The sequence below is a fragment of the Arachis hypogaea genome, chromosome 20, assembly GCF_003086295.3.
Source record: "Arachis hypogaea cultivar Tifrunner chromosome 20, arahy.Tifrunner.gnm2.J5K5, whole genome shotgun sequence".
Taxonomy (NCBI): domain Eukaryota; kingdom Viridiplantae; phylum Streptophyta; class Magnoliopsida; order Fabales; family Fabaceae; genus Arachis; species Arachis hypogaea.
In genome coordinates, this window is record NC_092055.1 from 34,296,858 (window position 1) to 34,309,088 (window position 12,231).

At 39.1% G+C, this 12,231-nt stretch overlaps 1 non-coding gene across 1 annotated transcript; it reads right to left on the bottom strand.

The window, feature by feature from the left end:
• Nucleotides 1-911: 911 nt before the first annotated feature.
• LOC112788508 (small nucleolar RNA R71) lies at nucleotides 912-1,019 on the bottom strand. The gene has a single exon (XR_003195868.1). It is a non-coding gene; the product is annotated as a small nucleolar RNA R71 (small nucleolar RNA).
• Nucleotides 1,020-12,231: the final 11,212 nt, after the last annotated feature.

The following is a 12,231-nucleotide window of genomic DNA, read 5'->3' on the forward strand; positions in this document are numbered from 1 at the left end:
CTCCTTCAAAACTACCTAACTAACTATCCCTCTCTAATTTTTGAAAATACCTCACTCTTTTTCAAAAATTCTTTTTAATTAATTAATTGTTTAAATTTTAATTTTAATTTAATTCTCCTTCAATTTTCGAAAATCACTAACTCTTTTTCAAAAAATTATTTTCGAAAACTTCTCTCTCTCATCTTCTTCTATTTATTTATTTACTTACTTACACTTCTCTTCATCCCATATCTCTGCTTTCCTCACCCTTGTGTTTGGATTCTCCTCCCTTCTCTTTCCTTACATTACATTCTTTTCTTCTTCTACTCACACAAAGGAATCTCTATACTGTGACATAGAGGATTCCATATTTTCTTTGTTATTCCCTTCTTTGTCATATGAGCAGGAGCAAGGACAAGAACATTCTTATTGAAGCAGACCCTGAACCTGAAAGGACTCTAAAAAGGAAACTAAGAGAAGCTAAAATACAACAATCTAGAGATAACCTTACAGGAATTTTCGAACAGGAAGAGGAGATGGCAGCCGAAAATAATAATAATGCAAGGAGGATGCTTGGTGACTTTACTGCACCTAATTCCAATTAACATGGAAGAAGCATCTCAATTCCTACCATTGGAGCAAACAATTTTGAGCTTAAACCTCAATTAGTTTCTCTGATGCAGCAGAACTGCAAGTTCCATGGACTTTCATCTGAAGATCCCTTTCAATTCTTAACTGAATTCTTGTAGATCTGTGACACTGTTAAGACTAATGGAGTAGATCCTGAAGTCTACAGGCTCATGCTTTTTCCATTTGCTGTAAGAGACAGAGCTAGAATATGGTTGGACTCTCAACCTAAGGATAGCCTGAACTCTTGGGATAAGCTGGTCAAGGCTTTCTTAGCCAAGTTCTTTCCTCCTCAAAAGCTGAGTAAGCTTAGAGTGGATGTTCAAACCTTCAGACAGAAAGAAGGTGAATCCCTCTATGAAGCTTGGGAGAGATACAAGGAACTGACTAAAAAGTGTCCTTCTGACATGCTTTCAGAATGGACCATTATGGATATATTCTATGATGGTCTGTCTGAATTAGCTAAGATGTCATTGGATACTTCTGCAGGTGGATCCATTCACCTAAAGAAAATGCCTGCAGAAGCTCAAGAACTTATTGACATGGTTGCTAACAACCAGTTTATGTACACTTCTGAGAGGAATCCTGTAAGTAATGGGACGCCTCAGAAGAAGGGAGTTCTTGAAATTGATACTCTGAATGCCATATTGGCTCAGAATAAAATATTGACTCCGCAAGTCAATATGATTTCTCAGAGTCTGAATCGAATGCAAGCTGCATCCAACAGTACTCAAGAGGCATCTTCTGAAGAAGAAGCTTGTGATCCTGAAAACCCTGCAATAGCAGAGGTGAATTACATGGGTGAACCATATGGAAACACCTATAATCCCTCATGGAGAAATCACCCAAATCTCTCATGGAAGGATCAACAAAAGCCTCAACAAGGCTTTAATAATGGTGGAAGAAACAGGTTTAGCAATAGCAAGCCGTTTCCATCATCCACTCAGCAACAGACAGAGAACTCTGAACAAAATACCTCTAATTTAGCAAACTTAGTCTCTGATCTATTTAAGGCCACTGTGAGTTTTATGAATGAAACAAGGTCCTTCATTAGAGATTTGGAGGCACAAGTGGGCCAGCTGAGTAAGAAGATCACTGAAACCCCTCCTAATGCTCTCCCAAGTAGTACAGAAGAAAATCCAAAAGGAGAGTGCAAGGCCATTGAATTGACCATCATGGCTGAATCCAAGGAGAAAGGGGAAGACGTGAATCCTAAGGAGGAAGACCTCCTGGGACGTCCAGTGATCAATAAGGAGTTTCCCTCTGAGGAACCAAAGGACTCTGAGGCTCATCTAGAGACCATAGAGATTCCATTAAACCTCCTTACGCCCTTCATGAGCTCTGATGAGTATTCCTCTTCAGAAGAGAATGAGGATGTCACTGAAGAGCAAGTCACCAAGTTCCTTGGTGCAATCATGAAGCTGAATGCCAATCTATTTGGTAATGAGACTTGGGGAGATGAACCTCCCCTGTTCACCAATGAACTAAATGCATTGGATCAACTGAGATTGCCTCAGAAGAAACAGGATCCTGGAAAGTTCCTAATACCTTGTACCATAGGCACCATGACCTTTGAGAAGGCTCTATGTGACCTTGGATCAGGAATAAACCTTCCACTCTCTGTAATGGAGAAACTGGGAATCTTTGAGGTACAAGCTGCTAAAATCTCATTAGAGATGGCAGACAATTCCAGAAAATAGGCTTATGGACAAGTAGAGGACATATTAGTAAAGGTTGAAGGCCTTTACATCCCTGCTGATTTCATAATCCTAGATACTGGGAAGGATGAGGATGAATCCATCATCCTTGGAAGACCCTTCCTAGCCACAGCAAGAGCTATGATTGATGTTGACAGAGGTGAACTAGTCCTTCAATTGAATGAGGACTCCCTTGTGTTTAAAACTCAAGGACATCCTTCTGTAAACATGGAAAAGAGGCACAGTAAGCTTCTCTCAGTACAGAGTCAACTAAAGCCCCCACAGTCAAACTCTAAGTTTGGTGTTGGGAGGCCTCAGCCAAACTCTAAGTTTGGTGTTGTACTCCCATATCCAAACTCTAAGTTTAGTGTTGGGAGTCTATAAATTGACCTGATCACCTGTGTGGCTCCATGAGAGCCCACTGTCAAGCTATTAACATTAAAGAAGCGCTTGTTGGGAGGCAACCCAATTTTTTATTTATCTAATTTTATTTTTATTTTATTGTTCTTTCATGTTTTATTAGGTTCATGATCATGTGGAGTCACAAAATAAATAGAAAAATTAAAAACAAAATAAAAAACAACAGAAAAAAATCACACCCTAGAGGAAGGACTTACTGGCGTTTAAACGCCAGTAAGGAGCATCTGGCTGGCGTTCAACGCCAGAATAGAGCATGGATCTGGTGTTGAATGCCCAAAACAAGCAGCATCCTGGTGTTCAGACGCCAGGAATGCACACTGAGGAAAGCTGGCGCTGAACGCCAGAAACAAGCATAGAACTGGCGTTCAACGCCAGAAACATGCTGCATCTGGGCACTGAACGCCCAGAACAAGCACCAATTCGGCGTTTAAACGCCAGAATTGCATGCAAAGGCATTTTACATGCCTAATTGGTGCAGGGATGCAAATCCTTGACACCTTGGGATCTGTGGACCCCATAGGATCATCTCAGCATCTGTGGACCCACAGGATCCCCACCTACCTCCACTCATACTCTTCCCTCTTCTTAATGTTCATCCTCTCCTCCCAATAAATACCTTTCCCCAAAACCCTTCACTAATCACATCAAGCTCTCTTCCCTACTACCCCTTCACCACTCACATCCATCCACTCTTCACCATAAACCTACCTCATAAACCCCACCTACCTTCAAAATTCAAAATCACTTTCCCACCCAAACCCTCCCCATATGGCCGAACCTTAACCCCCCTCCCTTCCCTATATAAAGCCCTCCATTCTTCTTCAATTTCACACAACACAACCCTCTCCTCCCCTTCTTGGCCGAAACACATCTCTCTCCCTCTCCTCTATTTCTTCTTCTTCTTCATCTATTCTTTCTTTTCTTGCTCGAGGGCGAGCAATATTCTAAGTTTGGTGTGATAAAAGCATAGCTTTTTGTTTTTCCATTACCATTGATGGCACCTAAGACCGGAGAATCCTCTAAAAAAGGGAAAGGGAAGACAAAAGCTTCCACCTCCGAGTCATGGGAGATGGAAAGATTCATCTCCAAAGCTCATCAAGACCACTTCTATGATGTTGTGGCCAAGAAGAAGGTGATCCCCGAGGTCCCTTTCAAACTCAAGAGAAATGAGTATCCGGAAATCCGACATGAAATCCAAAGAAGAGGTTGGAAAGTTCTAACAAAACCCATCCAACAAGTCAGAATTCTAATGGTTCAAGAGTTCTATGCTAATGCATGGATCACTAGGAACCATGATCAAAGTAAGAACCCGAACCCAAAGAATTATATTACAACGGTTCGGGGGAAATACTTAGATTTTAGTCCGGAGAATGTGAGGTTGGCGTTTGACTTGCCTATGATGCAAGGAGATGCACGCCCTTACACTAGAAGGGTCAACTTTGATCAAAGGTTGGACCAAGTCCTCATGGAAATATGTGTGGAAGGGCTCAATGGAAAATTGACTCAAAAGGCAAACTGGTTCAACTTAGAAGACTGGACCTCAAGCCTGTGGCTAGAGGATGGTTGGAGTTCATCCAACGCTCCATCATTCCCACTAGCAACCGATCTGAAGTTACTGCGGATCGAGCCATCATGATTCATAGCATCATGATTGGAGAGGAAGTAGAAGTTCATGAAGTCATCTCCCTTGAACTCTACAAAATAGCCGAAAAGCCTTCCCCCTTAGCAAGGCTAGCTTTCCCTCATCTTATTTACCATCTCTGTTACTCAGCTGGAGCTTTCATAGAAGGAGACATTCCCATTGAGGAAGAGAAGCCCATCACTAAGAAAAGGATGGAGCAAACAAGAGAGCCCACTCATGGAGCTCAAGAAACACGTGAGGAAGCTCATCATCAAGAAATTCCTGAGATACCTCAAGGGATGCACTTTCCTCCACAAAATTTTTGGGAGCAAATCAACACCTCCCTAGGAAAATTAAGTTCCAACATGGGAAAATTAAGGGTGGAACATCAAGAGCACTCCATCATCCTTCATGAAATTAGAGAAGATCAAAGAGCAATGAGGGAGGAGCAACAAAGACAAGGAAGAGACATAGAAGAGCTCAAGGACATCATTGGTTCCTCAAGAAGGAAACGCCACCATCACTAAGGTGGACTCATTCCTTATTCTTATATTCTCTATTTTTTGTTTTTTTTTTTATGTTAAGTGCTTATCTATGTTAGTGTCTTATTACATGATCATTAGTATTTAGTAACTTTGTCTTAAAGTTATGAATGTCCTATGAATCCATCATATCTCTTAAATAAATAAAAAATTGTTTTTAATTCAAAAGAACAAGAAGTACATGAGTTTCGAATTTATCCTTGAACTTAGTTTAATTATATTGATGTGGTGACAATACTTTTTGTTTTCTGAATGAATGCTTGAACAGTGCATATGTCTTTTGAAGTTGTTGTTTATGAATGTTAAATATGTTGGCTCTTGAAAGAATGATGAACAGGAGACATGTTATTTGATAATCTGAAAAATCAAAAAAATTATTCTTGAAGCAAGAAAAAGCAGTGAATACAAAAGCTTGCAGAAAAAAAAAAGAAAAAAAATGGCGAAAAAAAAAATAAAAAAAGAAAAAGCAAGTAGAAAAAGCCAAAAGCTCTTAAAACCAAAAGGCAAGAGCAAAAAGCCAATAACCCTTAAAACCAAAAGGCAAGAGTAAATAAAAAGGATCCCAAGGCTTTGAGTATCAGTGGATAGGAGGTCCTAAAGGAATAAAATCCCGGCCTAAGCGGCTAAACCAAGCTGTCCCTAACCATGTGCTTGTGGCTTGAAGGTGTCAAGTGAAAACTTGAGACTGAGCGGTTAAAGTCAAGGTCCAAAGCAAAAGAAGAGTGTGCTTAAGAACCCTGGACACCTCTAATTGGGGACTTTAGCAAAGCTGAGTCACAATCTGAAAAGGTTCACCCAATTATGTGTCTGTGGCATTTATGTATCCGGTGGTAATACTGGAAAACAAAGTGCTTAGGGCCACGGCCAAGACTCATAAAGTAGCTGTGTTCAAGAATCAACATACTGAACTAGGAGAATCAATAACACTATCTAAACTCTGAGTTCCTATAGATGCCAATCATTCTGAACCTCAATGGATAAAGTGAGATGCCAAAACTATTCAAGAGGCAAAAAGTTACAAGTTTCGCTCATCTGATTGGAGCTATGTTTCATTGATAGTTTGGAATTTATAGTATATTCTCTTCTTTTTATCCTATTTGATTTTCAGTTGCTTGGGGACAAGCAACAATTTAAGTTTGGTGTTGTGATGAGCGGATAATTTATACGCTTTTTGGCATTATTTTTAGTATGTTTTTAGTAGGATCTAGTTACTTTTAGGGATGTTTTTATTAGTTTTTATGTTAAATTCACATTTCTCGACTTTACTATTAGTTTGTGTGTTTTTCTATGATTTCAGGTATTTTCTGGCTGAAATTGAGGGACTTGAGCAAAAATCAGATTCAGAGGTTGAAGAAGGACTGCTGATGCTGTTGGATTCTGACCTCCCTGCACTCAAAGTGGATTTTCTGGAGCTAAAAAATTCAAAATGGCGTGATTCCAATTGAGTTGGAAAGTAGACATCCAGGGCTTTCTAGCAATATATAATAGTCCATACTTTGCCCAAGTTTAGATGACACAAAAGGGCGTTGAACGCAAGTTCTACGCTGCAGTCTGGAGTTAAACGCCAGAAACACGTCACGAACCAGAGTTGAACGCCAGAAACACGTTACAAACTGGCGTTCAACTCCAAGAATTACCTCTCCACGTGTAAACTTCAAGCTCAGCCCAAGCACACACCAAGTGGGCCCCGGAAGTGGATTTCTACATCATTTACTTACTTCTGTAAATCCTAGTAACTAGTTTAGTATAAATAGGACTTTTTACTATCATCTTGGGAACATCTTTGATCAGTTTTATGCTATCTTAGACTTTCATGGGGGCTGGCCATTCGGCCATGCCTGGACCATTATCACTTTTGTATTTTCAAACGGTAGAGTTTCTGCACTCCATAGATTAAGGTGTGGAGCTCTGCTGTTCCTCATGATTTAATGCAAAGTACTACTATTTTTCTATTCAATTCAACTTATTCCGCCTCTAAGATATCCATTCGTTCCCAAGAAAATGATGAATGTGATGATTATATGACGCTCATCATCATTCTCACTCATGAACGCGTGCCTGACAAATACTTCCGTTCTACATGCAAACAAGCTTGAATGAATATCTCTTAGATATCTAATACAGGGGACCGAGTCCAAGTTATTAGTATCTTCATGGTATAAGTTAGAACCCATGGATGGCCATTCTTGAGATCCGGAAAGTCTAAACCTTGTCTGTGGTATTCCGAGTAGGATCTGGGAAGGAATGGCTGTGACGAACTTCAAACTCGCGAGTGCTGGACGTAGTGACAGATGCAAAAGGATAGTAAATCCTATTCCAGTATGATCGAGAACCTCCAGATGATTAGCCATGCCATGACAGAGCATTTTGACCATTTTCACAGAGAGGATGGGATGTAGCCATTGACAACGGTGATGCCCTTACAGAAAGCTTGCCATGGAGAGGAGTAAGACTGATTGGATGAAGACAGTGGGAAAGTAGAGATTTAGAGGAACGAAAGCATCTCTATACGCTTATCTGAAATTCTCACCAATGAATTACATAAGTATTTCTATCTTTATTTTTTGTTTATTTATTATTATTATTCGAAAATACTATAACCACTTGATATCCGCCTGACTGAGATTTACAAGGTGACCATAGCTTGCTTCATACCAACAATCTCCGTGGGATCAACCCTTACTCACGTAAGGTTTTATTACTTGGACGACCTAGTGCACTTGCTGGTTAGTTGTGTGAAGTTGTGAAGTTATGTTTGGAACATGGTATTGTGCACCAGTTATTGGCGCCATTGCCAGGGAGAGAACGAACAACAAATTTTACAACCTCAGAGTAACAATTTCGCATACCAGCACGCGTACGCGTCGTTGCCCAAAACTCCAAAGCTCCATTTTTTATGTTCCTTCCATTTATGCATGCTTCCTTTCTCCCTTCTAAGCCATCCTTACCCTATAACTTCTGAAATCACTCAACAGACAAATCACGGTATCGAATGGTAATAGAGGAGGATTCAAATATATCTAATTTAATGCAAAAGAGGCATGCTTTCATTTATGAAGCAAAGTTGGGAAAGGAACACAAAACCATGCATTTTTATATGAATAAGTGTGAAAGATCACTGATAAAACCCTCTAAATCCATACAAGATAAACCCTAAAAATGGGGTTTATCAGTCATTCATGAAAAATAGAAAATAACACCGTAAGATGCGAAAATGTAAAGCAAGGAAGCATACATTGTTGGAATAAGGTAAATCACAAGAATGGAGTGAGTGAATTAGTGTGACATTAATGAATTAAGTGTGTGAGTTCTAAGATGCATGCGGTCTAGAACACACACTAGCATAAAAGCTATGTCACAATTACACGAAAGTGAACATGCACTTCACTCATCCTAATGTGCTTGAGATACTTTAAACTTGTAGGTTAAGACAACTAAACAAGCAATAAAGAAGCATGAAAGCATTCATGCCAAAAACATACGGATGCATATGATCAAGAAACACAATGCATTAAGATAAATGCATAACATCCATCAAGAAATTACCTAACCAAAGAAAAGGGTTCAAATCACATGGTGGCCAAATCATGCAATTCAAAAAGATTTAACTTCGTTAAAGGCAATTCTCATGTACTTGGTATTCACAGTTGTTCAACAAAGAAACTCAAAACCAAGTATCAAAATATAACCTCAACAATAAAATCCAACAATGATAATTAACAACAATGATGTTAAATTAACATCGCATCAATAATCAGCAGCAAGAGATAGTAAACAAGATTAACAATCCAACACTTATGATAAAAAACAGAAAATTGATGAAAATTAAACTAACTAAACAACTAATTAACTAACTAAAAGAGATGGTGTTAGAAGGTGCTTGGTATTGTTGGATGCTGGGTGAAGAAGGAAAAGAAAAGAGAAGAAGAGAGAAGAAGGAAAAGAATGGAAAGAAGAGAAGAAAAGAAGAGTGGTGAAACAGGCAATCCACGCATACGTGTAGTGCGACGCGTGGGTGTGGAGTGGCAAAATGGGAGTGACGCGTACGCGTGGGTCACGCGTACGGGTGATGGGTTATTTAGAGAGGCGACGCGTACGTGTGAGGTGACGCGTACACGTGGGTGGATTTTGTGCCAAAGGCACAATTCCAGCCCAAAACTGGCACAACTCTCTGAAATTTGTATGGAGGTAGAAATTTTGAATCCATGCGTATGCGTAGGTTACGCGTGTGCGTGGATGGTGGAAAACTTAGGGTCACGCGTACGCGTGGGTTGGTGCTCTATTTTTCAAAATTTTTGCAAGTTCTTGCACCAAACCAAGCATTCCAAACCACCAAACAGCTACCAAAATACCATAAAACCTTATTTAACATAGTAGACTACCAACTAAACTCAACAATCCAATCAAAACATGAAATTAAACTAATTCTACCAAAATTTACAAAAGAGAAAAATGAAAGATGTTACCATGGTGGTGTGTCTCCCACCTAACACTTTTATTTATTGTCCTTAATTTGGACTTATGGGGAGCTCCTCATCAAGGTGGCTTGTGCTTGAATCATCCTTGAACATCCACCAATGCTTGAGTCTCCAATAAGCTCCATTCTTCAAATTTAATACCTTCAAGCCTTGATGGAGTTCTTCACAAACCATGAACTCCCAAAATTGATTCTCCTTGTGCGATCCGGGATCCCATCATCATTAGTCCATCCGGGTGGTAAGCAAGATAAATTCTCAATAAAGTGACCAAACATCCTTCTAGACCCACCTAATTGAGAACTAGTCCAACCTTTGTGTCTCATCTTTGATGTATCAACCAAAATGAGCCTTGATTTACAACGCCAACCACGGAGCATCCTTCTCTTACGCTTTATCCCACAAAATTCCCTAAGTTGACCATCCGTTTCAAGCAAGCCATATTCGAGTGGGACAATAAAGCTAATAGAAATGACTTTTACCCACTCAAATGTAGGAGTAGATGACAACCTAGGCAAAGAAGCTTCCAAGGATATTGACAAAGCGTATTCAACTCCCATTCTTTTTTTTCTAAGGACCTCCACCTCTTCACAAGATTTCTCAAATTCAATCCTTTGTTCATCAATTTCATCTAACTCTTCTCCATCATTCAAATCATAAATGGGAGGATGAGAGAAATCTACCCCCAGAACACTTTCAAATTCATCGGGAGAAGGTACTTCAAGTTCAAAGGATTCACCACTAAGATTTGATGCATGATTTTCATTACCATGGGAACTAAATTCTTGCTCTATCCCTTCCAATTCTTCATATGGAATATGCTTTGGAGGATGTGCACTTTCCTCCTCAACACCAACTTTAATCTTCTTGGAGGGATTTTTTATGACTTTAGATTCCCATGGAGGTTCCGCATCTCCTAAATATTCAACCACTTCTTCCTCTTCTTCAACAATCATAGGTTTCTCCAATTGTTCTAACACAAAGCAACATTCCTCATTTTCTACCAGAGTTCCCAATCTCTCCTTCATGCTATGCTCTTCAATTGATTCTCCACATGTGGCCATGGAAGTGCTTTGAGTGTTCAAGCATTGGAAGGCTAATCGATTTGCTACCTTGTCCAAGGCGACCGTGAATTCTAGTACCTCCCTTTTCATCTCTTCTTGCCCTTGAAGAATAAGACCAAGGGTTTCATCTATTGGAGATTGGGGTGGATAGGAGGATTCATTATTTTGGAGAAAGGGTTTATAATAGGAAGGTGGTTCTTCATGGTAAAAATATGGAGGTGGTGTGTATGAAATTTGTGGCCCTTGGGAGTATTGATGTTGGAATTGTGGTGGTTCTATGGGTTTTCTCTCATAATGGTTACAAGGATGAGGTAAGGGTGATTGGCTATATGATGGGTGAGGGTCATAGGAAGGTATTTGGTAAAAAGGGGCTTGTGAGTATGGTTGAGGACTATGTTGAGGATGAGGCTCATAGGCATGTGGTGGTGGTTGTTGACAAGAACAATGAAGATTACCACATCCATTAGATTGATATGCATAAGGAGTGGAATTATACCTATACGAAACCGGAGGAGGTTGTTGCCAAGAAGGTTGTCCGTAGGCTTGAGGCTCCTCCCACCTTTGATTCCGATATCCTTGATGCATACCCTCATTGAAGCTTCCATTTCCTAAAACATAATTTGAACCAAACTCATAGTCAAAAGGGTGAGAATTCATAGTAACAAGACAAAATAAAATCAAAAGCTAATAAGAAATAATGAAAGCAAACTACTACTAAAACTAGCAACAACTAACAAGTAACCCAAAAATCAAGCTATTCACAATATTAACATATATACAATAACCAATAACAAGGCACACATATGCAACTTCCCAGCAACGGCGCTATTTTGATGAACGAAAATTGTGTGTCGGTAAAGAATTTTTCAAATGAAATCTCATTGCGAGTATAGTTCTAAACCAACAAACAATTCCTCAATCAAAAACTTGTTTGTCACAAGTACAAACCCCAATAAAAATAAAAACCGAAGTATTTAAACCTTGGGTCGTCTCTCAAGGAATTGCAGGGAAGTATTCTTGTTATTGGTTATGGGATAGTATATTTTGGGATTTTGAATAAGGGACAAAAAATATAAATGACAAGAAAGTAAAAGAAACTCAAATGATAAAAGGTCTTGGCAAGGGTTGATGGTTAAGGATCTTTATCCTTGTTACTAACCACAACATGATAATTGCAAGGATCAATCCCATTAAGTCATCCTCTAACAAGTGAAGGAAAGTCAAATGAGCTACATCAATCCTAATCCATAAGTCCTAGCCACCTCACTAATTAACTTAGTGGAAGCTAGTGTCAACGGATACCAATTATCAAGCACTTGGACATTAGCAACTCAATTTCACCTAAGTTACCATCCCAAGCCAAGAACACAAAAATCTACTCTAACATCCTTCCAAGCATTTAATCAAACACTTGGAAGACACAAAAGGAAAGCAAAATAAGATTGCAAGAAATATAAATCTACAACTACCAATTGCAAGAAATTAACAACAACAACTCAAATCAACAATAAAGGAACATGAAACATAAATTGCATTAAAGGAAAATAAAAGGAACAAGAGTGCATCAACAACAAAGTAAGCAATTACAAGGATTAAAATACTAAACTAGGAAAGTAAAGGTAGAGGAACAAGAAATTATAAAAGAAAAGTAAATCAAGACATGAATTAAACCTAAATCTAAGAAATCCTAATCTACATCTAACCTAATTCTAGAGAGAAGAGAGAGCTTCTCTCTCTAGAAACTAACTAAAGCACGATGATAACTCTACTATGTGCTTCCCCATTGACTCTTCTTGAATTCTGCAT